The sequence below is a fragment of the Taudactylus pleione genome, unplaced genomic scaffold (assembly GCF_031769625.1).
Source record: "Taudactylus pleione unplaced genomic scaffold, aTauple2 ptg000109l, whole genome shotgun sequence".
NCBI classification, from domain to species: Eukaryota; Metazoa; Chordata; class Amphibia; order Anura; family Myobatrachidae; genus Taudactylus; species Taudactylus pleione.
This window is the reverse complement of record NW_028284511.1, coordinates 13,598,438-13,613,239: the sequence shown is the minus strand read 5'-3', so window position 1 is coordinate 13,613,239 and position 14,802 is coordinate 13,598,438.

Sequence of the window (14,802 nt, the reverse complement as noted above, 5' to 3'; positions counted from 1 at the left end):
GCAAGCCCGATGGTCGCAATGGTCTTGACCATTGCGACCATCATCATGGACGCTCGAATATGCTGTGGGTGGTCACCCACAGCTATGCGAGCGGCCAGGAGGCCGCTCCAAATTTAGCTGGGACGGTCCTGATTCAGAGCAAGCGCTCTGGTCAGAGCATTCAGCTCTGAATCAGGCCCTAAGTACTTTCTGCTAGATGGGCCATTAGGCTAATTGGAAGCAACTAGCTAGTGATCAGTGGCGTACCTAGGGTATTTGGAGCCCAGGGCAAATTTGAAAATAGAGCCCCCCCACCACCACTATGTGCGCGTGCCAAAAAATGGGCGTGGTCACAAGGGGCGTGGTCACTGAAAAAATGGGGCATGTCAACATGACACACACCCCTTTCTTGTCACTGGGAACATTGACAGCAGGGCCCCTTATACAGTACCCCCAGTAGTGGTCCCCCTTATGCAGCCCCCGATTAGTTCACCTTATACAGGCCCCCAGTAGTGATCCCCCATATGCAGTTCCCTTTACACAGTTCCCCCTGTAGTAGTCCCCCTTATGCAGCCTGTCATTAGTTCCCCTTATACAGTGCCCCCAGTAGTGATCCCCCATATGCAGCCCCCAGTAGTGCCTTTTATACAGTGCCCCCAGTAGTTGTCCCCCTTATGCAGACCCCCAGTAGTTGTCCCCCCTATGCAGTGCCCCCTGTAGTGGTTCTCCCTTTTCAGTGCCCCCTGTAGTGGTCCCCCCTGTGCAGTGCCCCCAGTAGTAAGCCCCTTATATAGTGCCCCAGTAGGAGTCCCCCTTGATGCAGTGCCCCAATAGTAGTGGCCCCCCAGTAGTAGTCCCCAGTAGTGGTCCCCCCTACACAGTACCCTTTATAGTGGCCCCAGTAGGAGTCCCCCTTAATGCAGTGCCCCCTGTAGTAGACCCCAGTAGTGGTCCCCCCAATGCAGTGCCCCAGTAGTATTCCCTCCCAGTAGTAGCCCCCAGTAGTGGTCCCGTGCCCCCCCTCGAAGCAGTGCCCCCAGTAGTAGTCCACTCTTTTGTAATAGCCCCCCCTGTAGTAGACCCCCAGTAGTGGTCCCCCCCAGTAGTAGTCCCCAGTAGTGGCACCCACCCCCCCCGAAGCAGTGCCCCCAGTAGTAGTCCCCTCTTTAGTAATAGTCCTCCCCCGAAGCAGTGCCCCCAGTAGTATCCCCCCCAGTAGTAGTCCCCAGTAGTGGAACCCGCCCCCCCCAAAGCAGTGCCACCAGTAGTAGTCCCCTCTTTAGTAATAGTCCCCCCCCGAAGCAGTGCCCCTAGTAGTATCCCCCCAGTAGTAGTCCCCAGAAGTGGAACCCCCCCTGAAGCAGTGCCCCCAGTAGTAGTCCCATCCTTAGCCTCCCTCCCGATAAATACACACTGAAATGACACAATAAATAAAGTAAAAATTCTTACCTGAATCCACGCTGCCGTCCGCACTTCAGTCCTCCCAGGCTGGCGCGCTCTGCATTATGGGAGAGACGCCATGATGTCATGACGTCTCTCCCATTACCCACTGCAGGAGCTGGAAGGGAGCTGGCTCTTGCAGTTGGAGCTGCGGCTGCAGCAGTCAATGAGCATCTATCTGACGCTCATTGACTGCTGTTTAACACACACATCGCCGCCAGCACTTGAACGTGATGTGTGTGCAGCAGCAGCAGCCAATGAGAGTCTGTCTGACCTCATTGGCTGCTGATTCACACACACATTGCTGTCACTCAGCGGTGATGTGTGTGCAGTAGCGGCCTGAGTCCGCCCGCCTTCCACCCTCCTCCTGGTGCTATTGGGCAAGCACTCAGGGGGAGGGAAGGGGCTCAGCTGTGCATCACGGGACCGGTGCTGGGAAGCCTTGCGCTGGTCCTGTGTAAATGTGTAGTACTGACCGTACACACTGCAGTCAGCATTACACTGGCTAACTAGGGCGGGACGGTACCGTGGCCGGTGGCGCCCCCTTCGCCGCCAGTCCCACGGCACCCAGGGCATGTGCCCCACGCCCTAGTTACGCCAGTGCTAGTGATGCTGATTGTCATTATCATCATGGTGTAAAATTTCACCAGCTATCCAATACCAGCAAGAAATACAGTATAGCCACTGACTGGTGCATATGCATCTGCATTCACTGGACCTGGGCATAGGCTACCTAGGTACTTTTCCTTGGGACATAGCTCTTGAAGGGATACCCAGGGGTGGATTGGGCAGTGGCAGCTACACTGACAGAGCAGTAGCAGCATTATCCGGCCACATGATCACCCCATGCTATTCGCATCCATACATCCCACAGCTGCAGCCTGGATCCAGGTTGTAGCAAGGATTCCGTATGAACAAAGGAAGAACACCAGCCTGAAAGCTAAAGTCCTATCCAGGGCAGGCTTGGGGCTCTGTGGCTACGTAGCACTTGTAGCCTGTGAGACATGTGCTGGGGATGCTTCCAGCTTACACAGGGAGACATGTCCAGAGTTTCTCTTTTCCCTGAAAATTTCTGCTCAATCTGCCAGTTCCATGGGGAACAGATCCTACAGGAAGCCCTCCAGCAATGCTGGGCTCTCCACCCGGTCCCACAACTCCCCGGCCAGCAGGACCTGCTGAGGGTTTCTAAACTCCCAGAAGTGGCTCTCCATGCTGAGCCATTTATGGTCACCTTTGGAACATGCCAGCAGCACACTTACGTATCAGCCCATAGGATGACTTGCACACATACAGTCCTGCTACATCTTTTCTGCATACGCAGTATATGGCGCCCTGCATGGCCAAGGTGTGTGCCCATGAGTGGGTACGCGCACTGCGTTCATACAGATGTCTCCATAAGAATGCATTGTGGGATCGCTGTGAGCGTCAAAGCGTATCATAGCGTATGCTGCTGCAAGTAATCGCGTGGTGCAATGCATCTGCACATTTCTAGAGCGATCGGGAAAGATGTAGCAGGACACATCTGTACATATTGCCCATAGGGCGGGCAGCATGCATACACAGCTGCTGGCCACACTGCCTGAGGACAGTTCAATAGGGAGGAACAAGGAAGCAGCACAATCTGAAGCTGGTTCCTATAACAATAATCACTTTACTAGTTTTCAATATTTGTAATTATCATTAATATATTATATTGACAGAGCTGCCATAAGAAATCGTGGGGCATGAAACTGACATAATAGACAGGGCCCCCCTTCCTCCCCATTTTTCTACAACCCAACAGTGTCTCCCCAGCCAGCACACCTTCTGTCTCCCTGACCAGCAACCCTTCTATCTCTCCAGACACAGCATCCCTTCTGTCTCTCCAGACAGCCCCCACATCCAGATCCCTGCAGCCCACAGATACTTACTTCTCTTGTGTCTTCTGGCTGCTCCTTTTTGTGCTGCGGCCAGCTCCTCAGTGGTGTGGCGCATATGATGTCACATGTGTCTTGTTTAAATGAAAAACTTTATAGTACCAATGTACCCAACATTTCTCTTTCTCAGCGATACCCCCCACATTCCCCTCTCTCTCTCTCACAGATCTCCCCACATTCCACCCTGTCTCAGTGACACCCCCAGATATTCCCCTCTCTCTCTCTCTCAATGATCCCCTCCACATTCTCCTCTCTCTCTGTGATCCCCCCACATTCCCCTCTCTCAGCGATCTCCTCCACATTCCCCTCTTTCAGTAATCTCCCTCACATTCCCCTCTACCTTTCTGTGAACCCCTCCACACTCCCCTCTCTCTCTCTTAGCGATCTTCATCACACTCAACTCTGTCTCTCAGTAATCCCATCCACATTCCCCTCTCTCATTGATCCCCGTATTCCCCTCTGTCCCCCTATGTCAGAGATCCCCTGTACATTCCTCTCTGTCTCTCAGTAATCCCATCCACATTCCCCTCTCTCATTGATCCCCGTATTCCCCTCTGTGTGTCAGAGATCCCCTGTACATTGCTCTCTCTCTCAGTGATCACCCCACATTCCCCTCTGTGTGTCAGTGATCCCCTGCACATTCACCTCTCTCTCTCAGCAATCCCCACCTTCCCCTATGTGTCAGTGATCCCTTGCACATTCCCCCATCTCTTTGTGATCCCCCCCACATACATACACATTCACTTTAGCCTCTCAGTGATCCCTCCACCCACATTCCCCTCTGTGTGTAAGTGATCTTTCTCCCACATCTGGCTGTCAGTGACCCCCCCCCCAAACACACACACATTCCCCTCTATCTCTCTGTGATACTCACATATTCCCCTCTCTCTGTCAGTGACCCCCACCCCCACACACACACATTCCCCTCTGTCTGTGATCCTCACACACATCTCCCTCTGTCTGTCAGCTATTATTCCAACTACCCCTATGGATGCTTGTGTACTGGTGACTCTGGACAAGGCTGTATACATTGGAAAGCACCGACAGCTGGGAGACCCACAGAGTGCCTGAGGGCTATCCAGCTGTCCCTACTTGTGGGGTCAAAATATACTTTATATTCCCCACCAGGAATGAAAAAAATAGCAGGTAATACACAGTCAAGTCACATTATTATGACCACCAGCTAATAGCCAGAGTAACCACCATGTGCAGCACAGGCAGCAGCTAGACAGGCTGGGAGGTAAGCAATAAGTTACTAGTAGGTTGGCACAGGTATCTGGAGCCATGCTTATTGCAGTGCATCCCACAGCTGCTGTAGGGTGCGTGGTGCCACGCTGCCACCACCAGCTTGTATTCTTCCAGCAATGTTTGCAGGGTGTTTGTTCTCCGATGTTTCTCACCTGACACTCCAACGTCCATCCATTCGATGATGCAGAAAACGTGACTCATCGGAGAAGGCAACACTTCGCCAATCAGTGGAGGTCCAATTTCAATATAGGCGTGAAAATGTGACCATCCGTTTGCTTCTAAGCCCCATACGCAGCAGGGTTCGCTGAACTGAAGTTTTAGACACATGTCTGGTGGCCCCCAGGTTTATTTTGATGGTGAGCTGCTCCACAGTAGCATGTCAGTCGGCCCTCACACACCTTTGTAGCCGACGTTCACCTCTCACATTAATGGCACATGGTGCTCCGCAGATTCCACATCGGTTATTCGCAATGATGCCATTTGTCCAGTCACGATACACCTTCACCACAGCAGCACGCAAACTGGGCCTGATTAAGATCCGCTTGCAAGTGCATAGCACTTAGGTGGAGCCCCGGAGCTCGCTACAAATGGGGCGGCTGTCGATGTTGATCGACAGCTCGCCCCGTTTTGGAGGTGGGGTGGGGGGATGGCTGTACAAACGGATGGCTGGGGGGTATGGCTGGGGGGACAGCTGGACAAACGGAGGCGTTCCTGAAGGAACGCATGCCTTTTGTGGGGCAGCCCTACAGACATCACTCGTGATGTCAATAGTGAGCTTCCGGCTCTATTAAAGCCGGAAGCTCACTGGGGCTTGCGGAAGACGAGATCCTACCACAAGGGTCTCGTCGCAAGCTCGATGGTCACGATGGTTGCGACCATCACCTGGCTGCTCGCAAAAGCTGTGGGTGGTCACCCGCAGCTTAGCAATCGGCCAGAAGGCCGGACACAAAAAAATAAAAAAACGCCCTTCAGACCTGCGAGCTGCCTCCGGCAGCGAGCAGGTCTGAATCAGGGCCACAGTTCACAAACTGGGCTGTTTCAGAAATACTGCCACCCTTGGCCCAAAAGCCAATAATCATCCCTTTTTGCAACTTGGATTAATCACCCCTCTTACCCAGGACAGCGATGAGTGATATGTGTGTAGACGGCCTATCGCACACCTTATATACCCACCAAGCCAGCACACAGGGCTACACACTGCCGAAATCACATGTAGGAGGTGGTCATAATAATGTGACTCGACTGTATATCAACTCTATGTAATAGAAGAGCACATGCTGAAGGACAGCATTAATTGCTAATTAAAACTGGCCATACGGGAGACAGTACTTTAATTACTAAGTATATCAACAACAAGGTGCCAGACCCTGACTTATGTTAGACCTACAATATATGTTTAATAATATACTAACTGGACAGTGCTGGATATTAACTTAAACTAGAAGCTGGACTGCTAACAACTAATATTACCGACACAACATTGAAGTTACTTGAATCTTGTGTTCTTTAGTTTAATTGGCTGTGGATTATTCGACTACCTTTAAACAATTGGCAATATAATGGTTTTACCTTGTTTAATTTTTATTTGTATTTTTTTCTAATCTTTTTGTTTTACGCATAGATTAAATATCTTATTTTATATAGATTTTTGTGATACTTCAGTTTAACACTGATACTATAGCGCTCTCCCACTCTGTCTTTGTGTGCTGCTTTAATTAAGAGGGGTTTTGGGTTTCCCTCTGAGATGGCTGCAAGTGAATTAGTTCGGATTATTATTCTGTGACTTTCTTGAAAATTCCCGTCTCTATCTGATCCCCTCACATACTCACACATTTACTTTTGCCTCTCAGTGATCCCACCGCCCACATTCCCCTCTGTGTTTCAGTGATCTCTCTCCCACATCCACCTGTCTGTCAGTGACCTCCCCCCACACACATATTCCCTTCTGTTTCTCTGTGATCCTCACACACATCTCCCCCTGTCTGTCAGTGACCTCCCCCCACACACACATTCCCCTCTGTCTGTCAGTGTCCCCCCCCCACACACACAGAAACTTCCCCTTAACAATCTTCCACCCCATTTACCTCTGTCTCTCAGTGTGTTGCGGGGCACTCACTGCCGCCCAGGGCCGGATTATAGGCTGGGCATTAGGGGCGGTCGTCCAGGGGCCCCCACACATAGGGGGCCCCCACACTGTCCCCAGACATGCCACTGTTACAAATATTGTATTGGAGAACAGCATGTAGCTTTCTCCGCTCTGATCCTCTCCGGCGGCTCAGCTGTTCCCTAAACAGCGGCCACCGAGGAGCTTCAATAGTCAGAGCCAGCCACTGAAAATCTTCTCTATGTGCTGCAGCATCAGCTCGCACAGTCAAAATCACCTGTAGGTCCATCCTGGGCAGGCCTCCCTCTCTATCTGGGCCTGGAATTCCAGTCCCGGCAGTCCCCCTCTGATGGCTGCAGGGTTGGACTGGCTCACAGGGGTATAGGGAAATCCCCAGTGGGCCCCACTGCCTCTGGGCCCACCCCCTCCTCTAGGTGCCAGCACATTGTCTCGTGTGTACCTGGTTTAAGATGTTGATGCAACACTGCTTTCAGGTGGCATGTACTTCTGGAAGGGATGGGGGCGACTAGCTAAAATCCTGCATAGGGCACCAAATTAGTCAGGGATAGCCCTATGCATTCACTTCTACAGTGCCGCAGTCTCAATTATTCTGAATAAGCCATGACTGTACTATGCCTCTGCTCACCCCTTACACAAAAATATGCATAAGGACATACAGTTTACATACATTTGTTTGGTGCTTGTCTTGCTCTATTTTCAAATAGGCAGTGTATTATCCATTATCAGTGAGAGGAAGATGAGCAGTGGTGGTCATGTGCAGGGCATCAGAGACCCCAATACTGCTCAGTCATGTACTTAGTACATGACATGCTTATTATTTTTGGATTTAAGTCAAGTAATGATGGTTGGCAGGGGCGTAGACTACAAGCACAAAACTGGAGATCTCAGCCAAGTATTCAGCGGAACCAGGAAGGGGGAGTGGGAATTAGTTACCTGGGCCCAGTGTTGCATAAGGGGCCTGGTGAGCTTTTGGGTGCCCTCTTTGGTACATATAGCCATTTTGTGGTGGTGTGCATAAGAGTTTCTTACTCTTTTTTCTAATGGTGGTGTGGCTAAGCCGCCTAGATTTGGCCATGTACCCTGTATCACCATCAGTGGCGGGCTGGGCCGGGGAAAATGGTGCCATGTGCCCAGTGGCAGGCCGGGCCGGGGGGCAGGGTGCCATGTGCCCCCCGGGCCACAGCATCATACGGGCCGTGGGCTGTCTGTGTCACTGTGACACAGACTGCACCGCGTGTGTAGCGCTGACCGGACGGAGTTCGGTCAGCACTACACAGCACAAACACACAGCTGCTGGAGCCGGCAGCTGTGTGTTTGCTGTAATCAGCAGCCGCTGAGAGTCTGTCAGACTCTCATCGGCTGCTGCTGCTCCCACTGCAGGAGCCATCTTCCGGCTCCCGCAGTGGGTAATGGGAGAGACGTCATGAGTAATGACGTCTCTCCCATGCAAAGTGGCCGGAGGAGCTGTTAGCGGTGGGACCAGGAGCGGGAGTTTCAGGTAAGTGATTTTTTTTTTATTAAGTCTCTCTCTACTGGGGGGGGGACTACTGGGGGCACTACCAGGGGGGGATTACTATGGGGCACTACCAGGGGGGATTACTACTGGGGGCACTACCAGGGGGGTGGATTACTACTGGGGGCACTACAAGGGGGGGACTACTACTAATGGGGGCAGTACAAGGGGAGGACTACTACTACTGGGGGAACTACAAGGGGGGACTATTACTACTGGGGGCACTACCAGGGGGGTGGATTACTACTGGGGGCACTACAAGGGGGGACTACTACTAATGGGGGCAGTACAAGGGGGGACTACTACTACTGGGGGAACTACAAGGGGGGACTATTACTACTGGGGGCACTACAAGGGGGGGTTACTACTGGGGGCACTACAAAGGGGGGGACTACTACTACTGGGGGCACTACAAAGGGGGGGACTACTACTACTGGGGGCACTACAAGGGGGGGGCTACTACTACTGGGGGCACTACAAGGGGGGACTACTACTACTGGGGGCACTACAAGGGGGGGCTACTACTGGGGGCACTACAAGGGGGTACTACTACTACTAGGGGCACTACAAGGGGAGGGGACTACTACTAGGGGCACTGCATAGGGGGAAGGGGACTACTACTAGGGGCACTACACAGGGGGAGGGGACTACCACTGGGGGCACTGCATCGAGGGGCCACTGCTGGGGGCTCTATATAAAGGGCAATACTGGGGGTACTGCATAGGGGGAGACTACAACTGGGGCCACTATTTAAGGGGCATTGCATAAGGGTTACCACTATTGGGGGCACTGCATGGGGGGTGGACTGCTACTGGGGGCACTATATAAGGGGCACTGCATAGGGGGTACCACTACTGGGGGCACTATATAAGGGGCTTACTACTGGGGGCACAAGGGGCACTGCATAGGGGGGATCACTACTGGGGGCACTACTGGAGGCCTGCATAAGGGTGTTCTCTCCTGTGGCACATGGGGGCACTGCATATGGGCACTATGACAGGGGGCTGCCCCTAATCTTTATTTTTACCATACATTAATCCCATATGGACCTGCCTCCTCCCTGAAACATTTGAGGGGGGGGTGCCATAGCACGCACGTTCTTCGGGCACCCTGGCTACACGCTACTCCTCTGCCAGGGCCGCCTTCATGCATTTGCCCCCCAGGCTAAAAGTTGCCAGCCAGCCCCTGATCACCATGGTGTGTTTTCATGGCCCTGTCTGGATTCCACTTGCAGAATAGAGACAGTGATTACCTTCAAAGAAATTAACAGCTCCTGTTTAATGTTTCACTAAGCATTCTAGCGTAAATGTACGTTATAACTGAGTGGTAGCTGTACTAAGCCTTGGAGATAGATAAAGTACCAACCCATCAGCTACTGTTATGCCAAAGTGCCATAAATCACTAATACCCAGTCTTGTGGGAATTTACAGTACATGGAAACAGTAACTTTCACCCTCAAATTAGAGTAACATATCTGACTCCAGAGCAGGAACTGACAATAATACGATAACATTTACTGAAAATTGCATTGGATGCATAAATTCTACTTCAGTGCACCAGAAAATACTTTTGATGAGCCCACATCAGCCCATAGGATGACCTACACACATACATAGTGCCCATAGGGTGAGCAGCATGCATACACAGGGGGAGATTTACTAAAAAGCAATTTCACTGAACTATGGGCCTGATTCAGAGGTGGACGCTAACCCCGTCATGGATGTGTCTTTGTACGCAGTGGTACTGTGAATCATGCTAATGATAATGTAATTTCTACAGGTATGCCAACCGGCTGCATCTCTAATACCAAAGATGCAACCAAAATCACACATTGGTCACAGCATTGAACTTCTGAGAAACCGTATAGCTTCTCGGAATGTCTGTCAGAAGTAAGCCACCGGGGCCAGTAAAAGATGCAGTCGCTAGTGTTTAACTAGCCACCCCCTGTTACTTCCCATAAACAAACACTGTCAATTACTCTGTGTCCTAATACTCCCCACAGCCGCCACTAGTAAACTATCATGACACATGCACTGTGCAAAAAACATTGGCAAACTGCACATACATTGGCAAAGTGTCCAAAGTGTCACTTCAGGCAAAATCGCACATCAGAAATGTCAGACAACACCCACTATTTCAAACTGTATGTGTGGTTTAAGACTTTGGGCTCTATTTACTACAAGCCGCATTTGTAATGCAGATTGTAGTGTGATATTATCGACTGAATTCGCATTGCAAATTCAAGGCCTGATTCAGACCCGCTCGCGAGCGCTGAGCGCTCGCAAGCGGGTCGATGGTGCCCTAGTGTGCATGCGCACGACGGAGGGAGCTCCATCGTGTGCATGCGCGAGACCCGCATAGCGACGGCCAAGCCGTCGCTATGGGTCTCGCACCAAAGGGGGCGTGCTGACGATGGTGAGTGGCAGCACGCCCCCTTTGGTGGGCGTGCTGGGGGCATTGCTGCCCAGACGGAGGCATTCCCATGGGAACACCTACCATCTGGGGTCAGCCCCACTGACATCACTAGAGCCAAAAGCACTCCTGGGCTTGCGGCAGCAAGACCCTACCACAGGGTCTCATTGCAAGCCCAATGGTCGCGATGGTCTTGACCATCGCGACCATCTTTTTGGCCGCTCGCATAAGCTGTGGGTGGTCACCCACAGCTATGCGAGCTGCCAGGAGGCCGCTCCAAAAATAGGTAGGAGGGCCCTGATTCAGAGCGAGCGCTCTTGTCAGAGTGTCCGGCTCTGAATCAGGCCCTCAGGCAATATCACAGGGATTTACTATAAATACCTTGCAGGGACAGAGCTTGTGATAAAGCTCTGTCCCAGTGAATCCCCTCCGCACACTAGTCACGGTATTTTCACAAAAAATACCGTGACAAAGTGCCCGCGCATGTGCCGAACCGGCCGCCGCTGCTACCCCCCCGGTGCTAAGCCCTGCCCCCATCATTAAGCCCCACCCCCATGATCACGGACACCCCCGCGACCCCCCCTCCCTTAATAGCACTTACAGTACCTGCAGTCATCGGTGCTCCGTGATGTCTTCCATGCCTCCGGTCAGCTGGTATCCCATACTGCACTGGGAACCGATCACCTGATGACCAGGCCCCATGTGAGACCAGCTGACTGTAGGGGAGTCATCACCGGAGCCCCGATCACCGGTCCATGGAGTCAGGTAAGTAAATTTTTTTTTTTTACTTTTTTTTTTTTATAGCAGAGATCAGCTTGCGGTCTGTTTAGAACACACAGCTGATCACTGGGACTGGCTCTGGGCTCTGGTCCGCCTTCTAGAGCAGAGTAGGAGTCCGGTAACTGGGGGAGACCCTGGATAATGGCACCTCCATGTGGCGTTATTATCACAGGGCTTTCACCGGTATTTTTTTACAATTTATTTTTAGTAACTCTGGTCGGATCACATTTCCATATACAATTATGGGAATTGCGATCTGCTTACTAAAAATAAGTGATACTTAGGGGTTGGAGTAGAATTTTACGAATTCTACTCCAATTGCCCTATAGTAACTGTAGGTGATACTAAAATAATGTGAAAAGGGTGTGAAAACACCCTTTTTCACATTATTTTAGTAAAAATAATGTTAATAAATAGAGCCCTTTGTAGTAATAGAAAGCTTCCCATTTATCAAGCAGCCATTAGCCACACCACATGGAGAAAATATAGCTGAATAGTGTACAAATAAAACCTGGTTGTTACAGATGAGATAGCCACACTTAGGGCTTAAAGTGATCCTGGAGAGGTGGTGGAACTCATCTCCCCCGCCATCTATGCCCCCTCCCCTCCCCCCCACCATGCTAGTCTGACTGGCCAAAGCAAGTGCAAAAACTGTTCTTTACACACACACACTGTTGTGTATAGGAAACTGTAAAGTGAATGGCTGAAGGCTGCCTAGGCCCAAGAAGCTTTTGGGGCTATGACAGTGTGAAATATATTTTAGATGGCTTTTTTTAGCACTTCTGCCATCTGCCATCAACTGAGACTACAATGTTAGATCACTTAAAAAGAAAAAAAAAGTTCTATATCATCAGTGTTATTTTTCTGCTGTCCCTCTGAGTTTTTTTATGTGGTTCACAAGCTAGTCTATGTCACTTGGATGCCCAATGTTTTTTTGCAACCCCTATGTATTGCCTTTGCTTGATTCCTTCCTTACCTATATGCTGGTTTCTCTGAAGAAATTGAGCCTCCCTAGGCAGACAGTGAGTGGCTCTCTGTCTGTGGGACTTTTGTGCAGGGACTTGGTGGAGGTGGAACTAGTTCCACCTACCATTAGAGGTGACAGAACTCAGTTCCACCCCATTCCTGCCCACTTTAACCCCTGGCCACACTGCATGCTGTTTGACCTATAAGGTTCATAATAAATTGAAACTGTTGTCAGACTCTTAGATTCAGGGCCTGATTCAGTGGTGGGTGCTAGCCAATGCTGGTGAAGTTGAGTGATTATTTGCTACTACATATGCACTAACATTACTGAAAACCCCTACAGTGCATGCATTCCACAGGATTGCTGGCATTAAGAACAGTGAGGCAAAATCATGGGTATTCCTGGGTGACAGTACCAGATTAAGGTCCACATGGGCCTGAAGCTAAAATGTATGAAGGCCATATTGTGTGATGCCGCAGGAGGTGTGACCAGCTCAGTGGGGGTGTGACTACTGATAAGAGGGTGTGACTGGTGATGTGGGGGTGTAGCCTGCACAGGGGGTGTGGTCTGTGCCATTGGGTGTGGCTAGGAACATGGAGGGCATAGTTACTTGCCTACCTTCGACCACCTCAAAAATATTGAAATTGTATGTAGAATTTGATAGTCGTTTCTGGTCGGTGACTAGGGAAGTACCTTTAGGAAGCGGGCATGTCGGGGTCAGGCCACAGCCAGGAGCAGGTGCAATGTTCGATGGTGTGGCTGAATGACCAGTCGATACTGCTTCCTTGTGTGCACATCTGCAGATTTGCACCATAGCCGGTGGCCATCTCTATAGGATGCCCATCGGCTGCGGAATTAGCAGAAAGGCTCAGTAGCTGCTACTCTAAATGTGTCCACCTCTGAATCGTTCCCAGTTTATTTCTGTTAGTTGTGGATAGGAAGGAACCTGAGGAAAATCTCCAGAGAGATTGAAACGTTGGCAATAAGGATGACCTGTTGGTGATTTACATGTTCGTGTTTTAAGAAGTCCTGTGAGTGCCACCCATTCAGCTATTTATACTATATGGATTGTTTGGTCATTACCGGAGGGAGGACACCCAGGCAAGTTACATATTTTTTGCTGGAGTGCCGGTCTGTGGAGGAGTTATATGATATATATATATATATCTCCTGAAGACAGTGCCAATTAAAGTACTTCTGAACCATTGTATTATCTTACTGCCTTCACTTGATTTTTCACCTGAGTGCCACACCTACATATTGTACTATATATATATATATATATATATATATATATATAGCCATCGCTCCGGCACTCGCGGGTTCCACAGATAACTGAGCCGGGTGCCCTCCACATTCAGCCTCAAAAAACAGGGCAAACTGAATATATAGAACGCAGGGCGGCACTCCGTAATAAATATATCCACAAACAGAAGGTAATTTTGCAACGTTTCAGCACTTTTTTCCGCGCTTTCATCAAGCATACAAGTCAAACATATATAAAGCACTTACCACATATAAATAGTAGTTAGACGCCATGCCATACGGAGACCTCACTTCCTGGTTCCGAAACCGGAAGTCTCCGGAACCGGAAGTGACCTCACCACATCACAACAGCATCAAACAGTTGCCATGGCTACCGTAACGCTGAACAAGATACAAACACATAAAGACAAAACAAACAATCATTTAAAATTTGAGTGCTCATTAACATGCCAATCAAAACAGCAACAAAGATGAGTACCTACGATGGTGCACAATTGCATGCACTTCAAGTGGGTAACAAATAATCATTACAAAAACTTATTCATTGAATATGCTGCACAGAATTAAATAACTAACAAGTCCCTCCTATTGGTATCAGACCATCAAAGAACCATACAATGAATAACAAGTAAGTATCACAGAGGAGCTTATTATAATAAAAAAAACCATTGCATGGCCCCTATAACCTGTGATAGATACAAATAATGACCTGCTTATACAAAACACTGAAGACCCAGCATTTCATTTAACCCATGAGGAGAAAGGGAGTCTAAACGCATAATCCATTGAGACTCACATTGTAGCAATTTACGTCCACGATCACCACCTCTAATAAACGGGGGGACGTAATCGATGATTTTAGAATGGAAAGCTGATAGGTTATGCCCTACAGTGACAAAGTGTCGTGCCACTGGTTGATCACTGGTACCAATGGCAAGGGCAGCCCGGATAGCAGAACGGTGTTGGGCCATCCTTTCTTTCAAAGTACATTCCGTCTTGCCTACATAGATCTTCGAACAAGAGCATGTGATAACATAGACAATAAACTTGGTGGTACACGTTACATAGTGTCTAATGTTATATTTAATACCAGAATACGGGTGGAAAAAAATGAACCAGTTTGTAGGGAACGGCAAGTAATACAGTTGTGGCACCT